Here is a 15,408-nt window from a genome sequence, read left to right on the forward strand (position 1 = left end):
AGCCGTTGGATTTGGCAAGCAGGAGGTCATTGGTGACCTTTGAGAGGGCAGTTTCCGTGGAATGAAGGGGACGGAAGCCAGACTGGAGGGGGTCGAGGAGAGAGTTGTTGTTGAGGAATTCTAGGCAGCTCGTGTAGACAACTCGTTCAAGGAGTTTGGAAAGGAATGGTAGGAGGGATATGGGACGATAACTAGAAGGTGAGGTGGGGTCAAGAGAGGGTTTTTTTAGGATGGGAGAGACATGGGCATGTTTGAAGGCAGACGGGAAGGAACCAGTGGAGAGTGAGTGGTTGAAGATGGAAGTTAAGGAGGGGAGAAGGGATGGAGCGATAGATTTCATAAGATGAGAGGGAATGGGGTCAGAAGCACAGGTGGCTGGAGTAGCACTTGAGAGGAGGGAGGAGAGTTCCTCTGAGGATACTGCTGGGAAGGATGGGAGAGTAGCAGAGAGTGTTGAGAGCCGGGGGGTTGGAGAAAGGGGGGAAGAGACTTTGGGGAGGTCGGACCTGATGGATTTAATTTTGTTAATGAAGTAGGAGGCCAGATCGTTGGGGGTGAGGGAAGGAGGAGGGGGAGGAACCGGGGGCCTGAGAAGGGAGTTGAATGTACGGAAGAGCTGGCGGGGGTGATGGGCATGGGTGTCAATAAGGGAGGAGAAATAGTTTTGTCTGGCAGAAGAGAGGGCTGAGTTAAGGCAGGAAAGGATAAACTTGAAGTGAACGAGGTTGGCATGGTGTTTAGACTTTCGCCAGCAGCATTCGGCAGCTGGAGCATAAGAGCGAAGGAGGCGGACAGTGGCAGTGATCCTGGGCTGTGGGTTAGTGGTACGAGAGCAGCGAAGGGAAAGGGGATCGAGTGAGTCTAGCTGAGTCGAAAGGGTAGAGTTGAGAGCAGTAATCTGATCATCAAGACTGGGTAGAGAGGAGAGGGCGGCGAGGTGGGGTGTGAGGTGCCCCGAAAGATGGGTGGGGTCCAGAGAGCGGAGATCTCTGTGAGGGAGTAATACAGATTTACAGGGGAAAGGAGTGTGAGTGAGGAGGCAGGTGAGAAGATTATGATCAGAGAGAGGGATCACAGAGTTGGTGAAGGTGGACACAGTGCAGCGGTAGGAGATGATGAGGTCAAGGGCATGACCAAGTTGCTGAGTGGGTGAGGTGGGGTGGAGGAAGAGGTTGGCAGCGTCAAGGAGAGATAGAAGGCGGGCGGCAGAGGAGTCGTTAGGGATATCCATGTGGATATTGAAGTCTCCGAGGATCAGAGTGGGCATGGAGAAGGAGAGAAGGAAGGTGAGGAAGGGGTCAAAGTCATTAAAGAAGTTGGAAGTGGGGCCCGGAGGGCGGTAGATGACGGCTACAAGAATCTGGAGGGGGTGGTAGAGGCGAATAATGTGGGCTTCAAAGGAAGGGAAGGAAAGGGAAGGGGGAGGAGGGATAGTGCGAAAGCGACATTGGGGGGCGAGAAGGAAACCGACACCTCCTCCTTTTCCGGTGAGTGTGGGGGAGTGGGAGAAGAAGAGGCCGTATTTGAAAACCATCATCCATTTTTGGGGGGAACGCTTATTAAAACCAATCATCAGCTATTATGGAAGTATATACATTTATTCAATTGTACATTGACATTTATTTTGTTCTCTGTCAGTCTTCTTCATCCACATATAAGCTCCTTGTGGACAAGAGGCGCTCAGTATTACTGGATGCTTCATAGATTGCCTCATTTTGTGAGTGGTCATGCACAAAAGCAGTCAGATGTGGAAATCAGATATTGTACATTGCGACCATAGTGGGAAAATTCTTCCTTTCATTTCCCTGAAAGAGATTTTCTAGGTGAATTTGACCAACCCCAACGGTGGTCATTAACTTGTAGAAAGTATCATTTTCACTTTCTCCCTGTCGTATCAAGATTGAATGGCCTAAGAAAAAAATCTCAGTGGGGAAAAAGCGGAGGGATAAAGAATCTTCAGCTATTATAGCACCATTGCTTCCAGCGAATGCTTTTCAGGACACTGTAAGAGTAATCTCAGTAGTTGTGTCACATACTGAATAGAGTGTGGGCCTCTGAATCAGAAGGTCATGAGTTCTTGACCTTGGGCATGCCACTTTACTTCTCTGTGCCTCAGTTACCTCATCAACTGTAAAATGGGGATGAAGACTGTGAGCCCTTTGTGGGACAGGGACTGCATCCAACCTGATTTGCTCGTGTCCACCCCAGAGCTTAGTATGGTGCCTGGCACCTAGTAAGTGCTTAACAAATGCAGTAGTTAATTATTATTGAGAAAAGCTAGAGATAGTTCCCCAGGATAAGTCCTGTTTGGCCTAGGACATTAAAGTTGCCATGAGAACTGTCTTTAGACAGTTCAGGAATGCTTCTCATCACTCAACATCCAAAATTCTCCCAGATCTTTCTATGGTAGGTGGAAAACGACTGCAGATTCTTTGTATACCTGGGGTGGCTGTCTAGGAGAAAAGTCTTCAGGAAAGTTATGTCACTGAAGGGAAGACAAAAACGGTGCATGGGCCACATGTATCTTTTTTAGCAGCACACAAGTACATTATAGTAATTAGTATCATCTTTGAATCTGAAAGAAAGATATATGCACATAGTAACTATGCCTGGAAAAGAATTCTCTTTCCAGGCGCTGCCCTGTATCTGGATTTTGTGAGTATCGGTTAGCAGTAGTAGGTTTTATTCCCAAACTGAGCCCCACTTTTCCTCTGCCCCCCCCCATTGTCCCGACCCACCCTCTTTGCTCTCCCCCCCTCCTCACAGCACTTGCTTATAGATGTACATATTTATAATTTTAATTCTATTTATTTTTATCAATGGCGTGTACGTTTCTATAATTCTATTTATTTATAAGGGCGCTACTGATTTCTGTTTACTTGTTTTGATGTCTGTCTCCCCCGTTCTAGAATTTGAGCCCATCGTGGGCAGGGATTGTCTCTATTTCTTGGTGCACTGTACTTCCCAAGCGCGATGTTCAGTGCTCTGCACACAATAAGAGAAGCAGCGTGGCTCAGTGGAAAGAGCCCGGGGTTTGGAGTCAGAGGTCGTGGGTTCGAATCCTGGCTCCACCACAAGTCTGCTGTGTGACCTTGGGCACGTCCCTTAACTTCCCTGAGCCTCAGTTACCTCATCTGGAAAATGGGGATGAAGATAGTGAGCCCCACATGGGACAACCTCATTACCTTGTTTCCCCTCCCCAGCGCTTAGAACAGTGCTTTGCACATAGTAAGCGCTTAACAAATGCCATTATTATTATTATTATTAATAAGCACCCAATAAATACGATTGAACGAATGAATGAATTGATCACCCACTGTAAGGAATAATGAAGAGAGAGGGTCCCTGCTTACAAAAAGGTTGTACTCTAGCAAGGGAGACAAATTTACTCACAACATTTTCCAAATGAGTCAATTGAGCGAATCTAGAGAAGCAGCGTGGCTCAATGGCAAGAACCCAGTCTTCGGAGTCAGAGGTAATGGGTTCAAATCCCCGCTCTGCCACTTGTCAGCTGGGTGACTTTGGATGTCACTTCACTTCTCCGGGCCTCAGTTACCTCATCTGGAAAATGGGGATGAAGACTGTGAGCCCCCCGTGGGACCACCTGATCACCTTGTAACCTCCCCAGTGCTTAGAACAGTGCTTTGCACATAGTAAGCGTTTAATAAATGCCATTATTATTATTATTATTATTATGAATGTAAGAAGGGTATAAATTAATTTGTAAGTCCTAGAGGTGGGTGAAGTAAAATGACCTCGTGGAAAGAGCACTGCCCTGGGAGTAAGAGGACGTGGGTTCTAATCCCAGTGCTGCCACGTGTCTGCTGTGTGACCTTGGGCAAGTCACTTTACTTCTCGAGGCCTCAGTTACCTCATCTGTAAAATGAGGATTAGGACTGTGACCCCCACGTGGGACAGAGACTGTGCCCAACCTGATTATCTTGTATCTACTCCAGCGCTTAATTCAGTGCCTGGCACATAGTAAGCACTTAACAAATACCACAGTTTTTAGTGTTATATGGTTCCAGGAGCTGGGAAATTAATCAGGAAGGGCTCATTGTCCTAGGAGGGATTTTAAGAGGGATAATAATAATAATAATACTGCTGATGGTATCTGTTAAGCGCTTACTATGTGCAAAGCACTGTTCTAAGCGCTGGGGGGGATACAAAGTGATCACGTTGTCCCATGTGGGGCTCACAGTCTTAGTCCCCATTTTACAGATGAGGGAACTGAGGCAGAGAAGTGAAGTGTGAGCCCCCTCCTTCCTCTCCCCCTCCCCATCCCCCCCCGCCTTACCTCCTTCCCCTCCCCACAGCACCTGTATATATGAATATATGTTTGTACGTATTTATTACTCTATTTATTTTATTTGTACATATTTATTCTATTCATTTTATTTCGTCAATATGTTTTGTTTTGTTGTCTGTCTTCCCCTTCTAGACTGTGAGCCCTCTGTTGGGTAGGGACCGTCTCTAGATGTTGCCAGCTTGTACTTCCCAAGCCCTTAGTACAGTGCTCTGCACACAGTAAGCGCTCAATAAATACGATTGAATGAATGAATGAATGAAGTGTCTTGCCCAAAATCACACAGCTGACGAGTGGCAGAGTCGGGATTAGAACCCATGACCTCTGACACCCAAGCCTGGGCTCTTTCCACTGAGCCACGCTTGATCTGAATGGGGACAGAGCAGGGACCTGTCCGCTGTTAGAAGGGAGGGGGCTTCAAACCAGGGGAACAGTCTGAATGAAGTGGGAGAGACAGGAGTGTGGTATAGCTAGAAGATTGGCTCCAGGCTAGGTGAATTCAATTTTTTTCCCTCCATTTTAAGAATCAATTTATTCTTACCTCAGTCTGTTGCAATTCAGAGATGTTTGTTTCCCAGTGACTTTCCTTAGGACTGCATTTAAAGCATTTTCTTTTGATTTTTATACTTACATCTGTTTTTCTCTCTTTGCCCTACAGTTAGTTCCTAATAACTCCATGCTCCTTTATTTTCTGCTTTCCTCTTTGACCTGCACTGGCCTGCCTTAAAATACAAAAAAAAAAAAAAATGATTGTTCATAGAAGCAGCGTGAAGCACAGCTCTGAGAGTTAGAAGGACCTAGGTTCTAATCTTGGCTCTGACACTTTTCAGTCATTCATTCAATCATATTTAGTTAGCACTTACTGTGTGCAGAGCACTGTACTAAGCACTTGGGGAAGTACAATACAGCAATAAAGAGACAATCCCTGCCCACGGTGAGCTCACAGTCCGGGGATGGGGTGGGGAGAGGCCTTGCCTCACAGAGAAGACAAGTTCTTCTGTGTGACCTTGGGCAAGTCACTTAACTTCCTGTGTCTCAGTTACCTCATCTCTGAAATAACAATAATAGTAATAATAATAATAATAATAATGGCATTTATTAAGTGCTCTCTCTGTGAAAGCACTAAGTCTGTGAGCCCCATGTGGGACATGGATGATGTCCTCCTTAATTATTATCAATTATTCCCATAGAGGGGAAGTGAGGAAAACCTCACGGAGATGTGATTTCAGAAGGGCCTTGAAAGTGGGGAGACGTTCAGAGGAGAAATGACAGGGATGGCAGCGTTTGGTTTTTTTTTTTAAATTTTTTAATGCCTTCGTTAAGCACTTACTATGTGCCTGGCATTCTACTAAGCGCTTGGGTAGATAAAAGTTATTCGGGTTGGGCATAGATCGTGTCCCAGATCCTTCTGATTTCCAGGCCTGTGCTGTAATAATAATAATAATAATTGCTATTATAATTATGGTACTTGTTAAGCATTTACTACATGGCAAGCACTGTTCTAAGCTATAGGGTAGACACACACAAGTAAAAAGGTCCCACATGGGGCTCACACTCTTTATCCCCATTTTACAGGTGAGGTAACTGAGGCCCAGAGAAGGGAAGTGACTTGCCCAAGGTCACACAGCAGACAAGTGGCAGAGCTGGGATTAGAACCCAGATGCCTCTGAGTCCCAGGCCTGTGCTCTAATAATAATAATAATGGTAATTATGATGGCCTTTGTTAAGCACTTACTATGTGCAAAGCACAGTTCTAAGCTCTAACCATGAAGTCATGCTGCTTTTTGAGTGGTTGCTCATCTCTCTCTCCCGCAAATAAAAAGTTCATACTGTTGGGTTTTGAGGTTCTCCTCCAGCTGTCTGCATCTTACTTTTCGGGTCTTCTGACCCGCTTTTCTTCAGGTCCCAGTCTCCATTCTGGCCCTGCCATGACCTGTTTCTGTCTCCCTACCTCTGTCCCCTTATTCATAGAGCTCTGTCCCTCCCCAAATCTGCCAGAACAGACTCCTTCCCTGATTCATAAAACCCTTTAGGTCTTACTGCTAATAAATAATAATAATAATAATAATAATAATAATAATAATAAACTGTGCTATTTAAGTGCTTACTATATGCCAAGCACTAAACTAAGAGTCAAAGGTTGTGGGTTCAAATCCCGGCTCCACCACTTGTCAGCTGTGTGACTTTGGGCAAGTCACTTCACTTCTCTGGGCCTCAGTTTCCTCATGTGTAAAATGGGGATGAAGACTGTGAGCCCCCCGTGGGACGACCTGATCACCTTGTAACCTCCCCAGCGTTTAGAACAGTGCTTTGCACATAGTAAGCACTTAACAAATGCCATTATTATTATTAAGAGCTGGAATAGATGTGGGACAGGCTAATAGTCTTGCATCTGCCCTAGTGCTTAGAACAGTGCTTGGCACATAGTAAGCGCTTAACAAATACCGACATTATTGTCATTATTATTATTATTATTATTATTTAAGGTAATTCACTGATTCATTCAGTCGTATTTATTGAGCGCTTATTGTGTGCAGAGTGCTGTACTAAGGGCTTGGGAAGTACAGGGTGGGCTGGACATAGTCCCTGTCCCACAGTGGGCTCACAGTCTTCAACCCCATTTTGCAGATGAGGTAACTGAGGCCCAGAGACGTGAAGTGACATGTTCAAGGTCACACAGCAGACAAATGGTGGAGGGCAGGATTGGAATCCAGGTCCTTCTCACTTCCAGTGTCGTTCTCTATCCACTGGGCCATTCTGCTTCCTAGGAGCCTTAATTAATTATTCACACCGTGAATCGTATCAACCCAACAGTCAGCGCTTACATATCTATATATACACACTCTTTTCATCTGTGCACATATGATTTCAATTGAACATTCAATTCATTCTGAGTGTACTGTGTTCATATTTTTGATGTCTGTCTCCCTTTTAAAACTGTAATCTCCTTTTGGGCTAGAATTGGGTCTCGTGCTGTGTTGTACTTTCCCAAGAGATTAGTAATAATAATGATGGTATTTGTTAAGCGCTTACTATGTGCCAAGTACTGTTCTAAGCGCTGGATGGTGCCTTAGGCTCCATAAATATCATTTCTATTATGATTTCTACAGATGGAGGCCGACCTAACATTTCTTAATTGATTTTGAAAGGGAAAAAAATGAGCCAAGTTAGTTTTGAACCCGTTGAATTTTCCCAAAGTAATCAGCATACATTTAGAGATGAGTGAATGTTGTGAAAGACAAACTGGAGTCACAATCAACAGCTAAATTACGGTTAGTGATAATGGAACTTGCAGAGCTAGTAAAAAAATTTCCATAAACAAAATTTCATTAGGGTTCACCTTAAATCGAGCTTGGGAATTTATGGAATTGAAAAGTTTGATTTAAGGGACTTTATGTAGAAATTGACTTTTCTATATAAAATAAATCAAATTTTCCATGGCATTCCCATAGATGTTATAGAGTGTGATGTATGGCACACTGTGAACTAAACAAATGAGTATTTAATTATGTAACACATGAGTACTAAAGTTTAAGTTAAATTGTAATGTTATGTCAAACTTGCATTTTATTTAACACAAACCCATTTCGTAGCTATATTTGTCTTAAAACATGTAGAATATAGCACTAATTTTATTTAACATAAACCCATTTCGTAGCTACCTTTGTCTTAAAACATGAAGAATATAGTATTAAAAATATCCTGTATTTTAACTTAAATAAGATGTCATATACACTCAGAGCACGGGCTTGGGAGTCAGCGATCATGGATTCTAATCCCAGATCCACCACATGTGTGCTGTGTGACCTTGGGCAAGTCACTTAACTTCTCTGAGCCTGTTACCTCATGTGTAAAATGGGGATAAAGACTGTGAGCCCCACGTGGGACAACGTGATCACCTTGCATCCCCCTAGTGCTTAGAACAGTGCTTTGCACATAGTAAGCGCTTGTGCCATTATTATTATTATTATTACCATACATTCTTTGTATATACCTTAATGTATATCATTATGGGTTTATTTCTAAGATACCCCTTAGCCTGAGTTCCTGGATGATGGCCCCTAAAATTCCTGCATTAATCCAGTCCTACCTAGGTCTTAAATGGCCCATTGAAATGTGCGCATTGAAGTATTGCATTTAATGCACGTGTAAAATTCCTGCTAAAAATGTGTTACTTATGATAAGTGTACTTAGAATAAATACCTTTATTTTCTCCAATTTCTCCGGTTTTTACATCAGTTGGTGTGGTTTTCAGCTGTTCTGCACCTTGTATTATTTTTATATTTTAAATACCTGGCTTCCTTCCTTCCACGTTGGCTTCTGCTGTTGAGTCGAATAATAATAATGATAATGATGGCATTTATTAAGCGTTTACTATGTGCACTTACTATGTGTACTATGTACTATGTGTTTTTTCCCTTCTTGTTGGATCTTGAATTGCTCATAGTAGTTAATGATAATTAGGACACTCGTTAAGTGCTTACTATGTGCCAAGCACTGTAGTAAGCACTGGAGGAGCTAGCTACAAAATAATCAGAGTGGACACAGTCCCTGTCCCACGTGGGGTTTACAGACCTAAGTAGAAGGTACTAGGATTTAATCCCCATTCTACAGATGAGGAAACTGAGGGAAAGATATTTAAGTGCCTTGGATAAGGTCATAAGGTCATAAGGTCATAAGATCAGTGGCAAGGCCTGATTTGGGATTCAGGTCTTCTGATTTCCAGGCCCATGCTCTTTCCCGTAGGCCACACTTCTTCCTCTTATATGAAAATATCACTGTATTTCAGATCTGAAATATATATTTCAGATATGTTTCCATATCTGAAAGATGAGAGAGGGCTACTTTCACTCCATCGCTTCGCATCTCAAACTTTGAAGGGAGCATGCTAATATAGGATGACTTCTTCCCATGAATTTAGCACACTCCTCTTCTCTGCCTTCTCTGGAATCTACCAGGCTCGATAGTTTCCTGTGTCCCTGTCCTCATTAAAGGGGTTGATAATAAATGCAACAGATGGATAAGCATTTTTATCTTGCTTGCTCTATTAATGTGACCAAGCTGGTACGTGCCCTGTTGAGTCGAGTGCGTATTTTATTTCCTTAGAATTAGCCAGCTCTAAGGAGTTAAGCAATTTCTGAAGGAATTAAGATAACTAGCACGCAACTCTCTGAATAATCGGGCAATAAGTGGCACAAAATCAAGCAAGGATAATGATACCTAAGATGGTAAAGCCATAACATTTATAGGGGTCAAAGGTCACCGAATTTGATTTTTAACCTCTAGGGCCGTGTTTGAACCAACTCATGAAATCAGTCAATCAATTGTATTTATATGATATTTATCGGAAAGATAGATAAAGGGAAGACATATTATTTTGGAGGACTTGAAATGACATTTCATCATCGAGTTGTATCTTCTGTATTGTAATTTAAACAGGAAGTCACAAATCATCATTGCTGGTATTTAGTGAGCGCTTACTTTTGCAGAGCACTATGATGATGATGATGATGATCATATTTGCTAAGCGCTTACCATGTGCAAAGCACTGTTCTGAGTGCTGTAATAATTATGGTATTTGTTGAGCGCTTACTTTGCGCCAAGCACTGTTCTAAGCTCCGGGGTAGATACAAAGTAATGAGGTTGTCCCACGTGGGGCTCACAGTCATTTATTAATTCATTTAGTCAGTCGTATTTATTGCGCGCTCCCTGTGTGCAGAACACTGTACTAAGCGCTTGGGAAGTACAAATCGGCAACATATAGAGACGGTCCCTACCCAACAACAGGCTCACAGTCTAGAAGGGGGAGGCAGACAACAAAACAAAACAAGTAGACAGTCTTAATCCCCATTTTACACATGACAAAACTGAGGCACAGAGAAGAATAATTATTATTATTATGGTATTTGTTAAGCACTTACTATGTGCTAAACACTGTTCTAAGTGCTGGGGTAGATACAAGGTAAGCAGGTTGTCCCACGTGGGGCTCACAGTCTTAATCCCCACTTTACACATGAGGTAACAGGCCCAGAGAAGCCAAGTGACTCTCCCAAAGTCACACAGCAGACAAGTGGCAGAGCCGGGATTAGAACCTATGACCTCTGACTCCCAAACCCGTGCTCTTCCCACTAAGCCACACTGCTTGGGAGAGTTAGCAGATGCATTCCCTGTAAAATATGAGTTTACAGTCTGTTAATCAATCAGTGGTATTTATTGAGTACTTATGTGTGCCGAGCACCGTACTAAGCGCTTGGGAGAGTTCCCTGCCTGCAAGGAGTTTACAGTCTAGAAGGGGAGAGAGAGATTAACATAAATAAATTCTGGATATGTACATAAGTGCTGTGGGGCTGGGAGGGTGGATGAATAAAGGAACCAGTCAGGTAGATGCAGAAGGTGTGAACCCACTGTTGGGTAGGGACTGTCTCTATATGTTGCCAGCTTGTACTTCCCAAGCGCTTAGTCCAGTGCTGTGCACACAGTAAACGCTCAATAAATACGATTGATTGATTGAGTGGAAGAAAAGAAAAAGGCTGCTTAGTCAGGGAAGGCTTCTTGGAGGAGATGTGTCTTCAGTTAGGCTTCGAAGGTGGGGAAATTAATTGCCTTTCGGATATGAAGAAGGAGAGTATTCCAGGGCAGAGGCAGAATATGGGAAAGAAGTCTTTTAAGATAGATGAGACTGAGATAACAGTGAGTAGGTTGTTATTAGAAGAGCAAAGTGTGAAGGCTGCATTTGAAGCTGGAGAGTAGCGAGTGAGTGACTGAGTGAGTGAGTGAATGAGTGAGTGGGCTAGGTGGAGTGATGGTAAGGAGTTTCTGTTTGATGTGGAGATGGAAGGGCAACCACTGGAGTTTCTTAAGAAGTGGGGAAACCTGGACTGAATGTTTTGGAGAAAAATGATCCAGGCAGCAGAGTGAAGTTTGTTATATTGTTGTATCGTACCTTCCCAAGTGCTTAGTACAGTGCTCTGCACATAGTAAAGCACTCAATATGATTGACAATTGCTGGTCTGATATAAGTGAAGTATGTTAGATTGTTATATCATACCCTCCCAAGTGCTTAGTACAGTTCTCTGCATGTAGTAAGCACTCAATAAATATTGAGTACAATTGTTGGTCTGATATAAGTGAAGTATGTTAGATTGTTATATCATACCCTCCCAAGTGCTTAGAACAGTGCTCTTCATGTAGTAAGCACTCAAGAAATATGATTAATAATTGTTGATCTGGTATAAGTGAAGTACGTTAGATTGTTATATCATACCCTCCCAAGTGCTTAGTACAGTGCTCTGCACATAGTAAAGCACTCAATAAATATGGTTGACAATTGTCGGTCTGGTATAAGTGAAGTATGTTAGATTGTTATATCGTACCCTCCCAAGTGCTTAGTACAGTGCTCTGCACATAGTAAAGCACTCAATAAATATGGTTGACAATTGTCGGTCTGGTATAAGTGAAGTATGTTAGATTGTTATATCGTACCCTCCCAAGTGCTTAGTTCAGTTCTCTGCATGTAGTAAGCAGTCAATAAATATGATTGACATTTGTCGGTCTGGTATAAGTGAAGTATGTTAGATTGTTATATTGTATCCTCCCAAGTGCTTAGTTCAGTGCTCTGCATGTAGTAAGCACTCAATAAATATGATTGACATTTGTTGGTCTGGTATAAATGAAGTATGTTAGATTGTTATATCATACCCTCCCAAGTGCTTAGTACGGTGCTTTGCACATAGTAAAGCACTCATCATCATCATCATCAATCGTATTTATTCAGCGCTTAATATGTGCAGAGCACTGTACTAAGCACTTGGGAAGTACAAATTGGCAACACATAGAGAAAGTCCCTACCCAACAGTGGGCTCAAAGTCTAAAAGGGGGAGACAGAGAACAAAACCAAACATACTAACAAATTAAAATAAATAGGATAGATATGTACAAGTAAAATAAATAAATAAATAAATAAATAAATAGAGTAATAAATATGTACAAACATATATACATATATACAGGTGCTGTGGGGAAGGGAAGGAGGTAAGATGGGGGGATGGAGAGGGGGACGAGGGGGAGAGGAAGGAAGGGGCTCAGTCTGGGAAGGCCTCCTGGAGGAGGTGAGCTCTCAGTAGGGCCTTGAAGGGAGGAAGAGAGCTAGCTTGGTGGATGGGCAGAGGGAAGGCATTCCAGGCCCGGGGGATGACGTGGGCCGGGGGTAGATGGCGGGACAGGCGAGAACGAGGTACGGTGAGGAGATTAGTGGCGGGGGAGCGGAGGGTGCGGGGTGGGCTGTAGAAGGAGAGAAGGGAGGTGAGGTATGAGGGGGCGAGGTGATGGAGAGCCTTGAAGCCCAGGGTGAGGAGTTTCTGCCTGATGCGCAGATTGATTGGTAACCACTGGAGATTTTTGAGGAGAGGAGTAATATACTCAGAGCGTTTCTGGACAAAGATAATCCAGGCAGCAGTATGAAGTATGGATTGAAGTGGAGAGAGAAACGAGGATGGGAGATCAAAGAGAAGGCTGATGCAGTAGTCCAGACAGGACAGGATGAGAGCTTGAATGAGCAGGGTAGCGGTTGGGATGGAGAGGAAAGGGCGGATCTTGGCAATGTTGCGGAGCTGAGACCAGCAGGTTTTGGTGACGGCTTGGATGTGAGGGGTGAATGAGAGAGCGGAGTCGAGGATGACACCAAGGTTGCGGGCTTGTGAGACGGGAAGGATGGTAGTGCCGTCAACAGAGATGGGAAAGTCAGGGAGAAGGCAAGGTTTGAGAGGGAAGACAAGGAGTTCAGTCTTCGACATGTTGAGCTTTAGGTGGTGGGCAGACATCCAAATGGAGGTGTCCTGAAGGCAAGAGGAGATGCGAGCCTGGAGAGAGGGGGAGAGAGCAGGGACAGAAATGTAGATCTGGGTGTCATCAGCGTAGAGATGATAGTTGAAGCCGTGGAAGTGAATGATGTCACCAAGGGAGTGCGTGTAGATCGAGAACAGAAGGGGACTAAGCACTGAACCTTGGGGAACCCCCACAGTAAGAGGGTGGGAGGGGGAGGAGAAGCCTGCAAAAGAGACTGAGAATGAACGACCGGAGAGGTAAGAAGAGAACCAGGAGAGGACGGAGTCTGTGAAGCCAAGGTCAGATAGCGTGTTGAGAAGAAGGGGGGGGTCCACAGTGTCAAAGGCAGCTGAGAGGTCGAGGAGGATTAGGACAGAGTAGGAGCCGTTGGATTTGGCAAGCAGGAGGTCATCGGTGACCTTTGAGAGGGCAGTTTCCGTGGAATGTAGGGGACGGAAGCCAGACTGGAGGGGGTCGAGGAGAGAGTTGTTTTTGAGGAATTCTAGGCAGCGTGTGTAGACAACTCGTTCAAGGAGTTTGGAAAGGAATGGTAGGAGGGTTATGGGGTGATAACTAGAAGGTTAGGTGGGGTCAAGAGAGGGTTTTTTTAGGATGGGTGAAACATGGGCATGTTTGAAGGCAGATGGGAAGGAACCAGTGGAGAGTGAGCGGTTGAAGATGGAAGTTAAGAAGGGGAGAAGGGATGGAGCGAGAGATTTAATGAGATGAGAGGGAATGGGGTCAGAAGCACAGGTGGCCGGAGTAGCACTTGAGAGGAGGGAGGAGAACTCCTCTGAGGATACTGCTTGGAAGGATGGGAGAGTAGCAGAGAGTGTTGAGAGCCGGGGGGTTGGAGAAGGGGGGGAAGAGACTTTGGGGAGGTCAGACCTGATGGATTTAATTTTGTTGATGAAGTAGGAGGCCAGATCGTTGGGGGTGAGGGAAGGAGGAGGGGGAGGAACGTGGGGCCCGAGAAGGGAGTTGAATGTACGGAAGAGCTGGCGGGGGTGATGGGCATGGGTGTCAATAAGGGAGGAGAAATAGTTTTGTCTGGCAGAAGAGAGGGCTGAGTTAAGGCAGGAAAGGATAAACTTGAAGTGAACGAGGTTGGCATGGTGTTTAGACTTTCGCCAGCAGCTTTCGGCAGCTGGAGCATAAGAGCGAAGGAGGCGGACAGTGGCAGTGATCCTGGGCTGTGTGTTAGTGGTACGAGAGTGGCGAAGGGAAAGTGGAGCGAGTGAGTCTACCTGAGTAGAAAGGGTAGAGTTGAGAGCAGTAATCTTATCATCAAGACTGGGAAGAGAGGAGAGGGTGGCGAGGTGGGGTGTAAGGTGCCCCGAAAGATGGGTGTGGTCCAGAGAGCGGAGATCTCTGTGAGGGAGTAATACAGATTTACAGGGGAAAGGAGTGTGAGTGAGGAGGCAGGTGAGAAGATTATGATCAGAGAGAGGGATTTCAGAGTTGGTGAGGGTGGACACAGTGCAGCGATAGGAGATGATGAGGTCGAGGGTTTGTCCAAGTTGGTGAGTGGGTGAGGTGGGGTGGAGGAAGAGGTTGGCAGCGTCAAAGAGAGATAGAAGGCGGGCGGCAGAGGAGTCGTTAGGGATATCCATGTGGATATTGAAGTCTCCGAGGATCAGAGTGGGCATGGAGAAGGAGAGAAGGAAGGTGAGGAAGGGGTCAAAGTCGTTAAAGAAGTTGGAAGTGGGGCCGGGAGGGCGGTAGATGACGGCTACAAGAATCTGGAGAGGGTGGTAGAAGCGAATAATGTTGGCTTCAAAGGAAGGGAAGGAAAGGGAAGAGGGAGGAGGGATAGTGCGAAAGCGACATGGGGGGGGACGAGAAGGAAACCGACACCTCCTCCTTTTCCGGTGAGTCTGGGGGAGTGGGAGAAGTAGAGGCCTGCACTGGAGAGAGCAGCAGAAGAGACCGTGTCGTCTGGAGACAGCCATGTTTCAGTTAGGGAGAGGAGGAGTAGAGAGCTGGAAAGGAATAGGTCCAGGATGAAAGGGATCTTACTTACAACGGAGCGGGGGTTCCAGAGGCCACACTTGGCAGCAGCTGTCGAGGGAGGGGAAGGAGGGGGAAGGGTGTGAGGGGTGGGAAGGGTTTGGATTGGGATGAGTTGGTGGGGACCTGGGCTGGGAGAGTGGGAAGGGGGGTGGCGATGGGAAAGGAGAACTGGGATGGGGTGGGGGCAGGGAGAAGGGGAGGGAGGGGGCCGGGAGGGAGGAGTGGAGGACTGGCGCTGGTACAGAGGGATCTTCGGTAGGGGGTGA

This window comes from Tachyglossus aculeatus, unplaced genomic scaffold (assembly GCF_015852505.1).
Source record: "Tachyglossus aculeatus isolate mTacAcu1 unplaced genomic scaffold, mTacAcu1.pri scaffold_97_arrow_ctg1, whole genome shotgun sequence".
Lineage (NCBI taxonomy): Eukaryota > Metazoa > Chordata > Mammalia > Monotremata > Tachyglossidae > Tachyglossus > Tachyglossus aculeatus.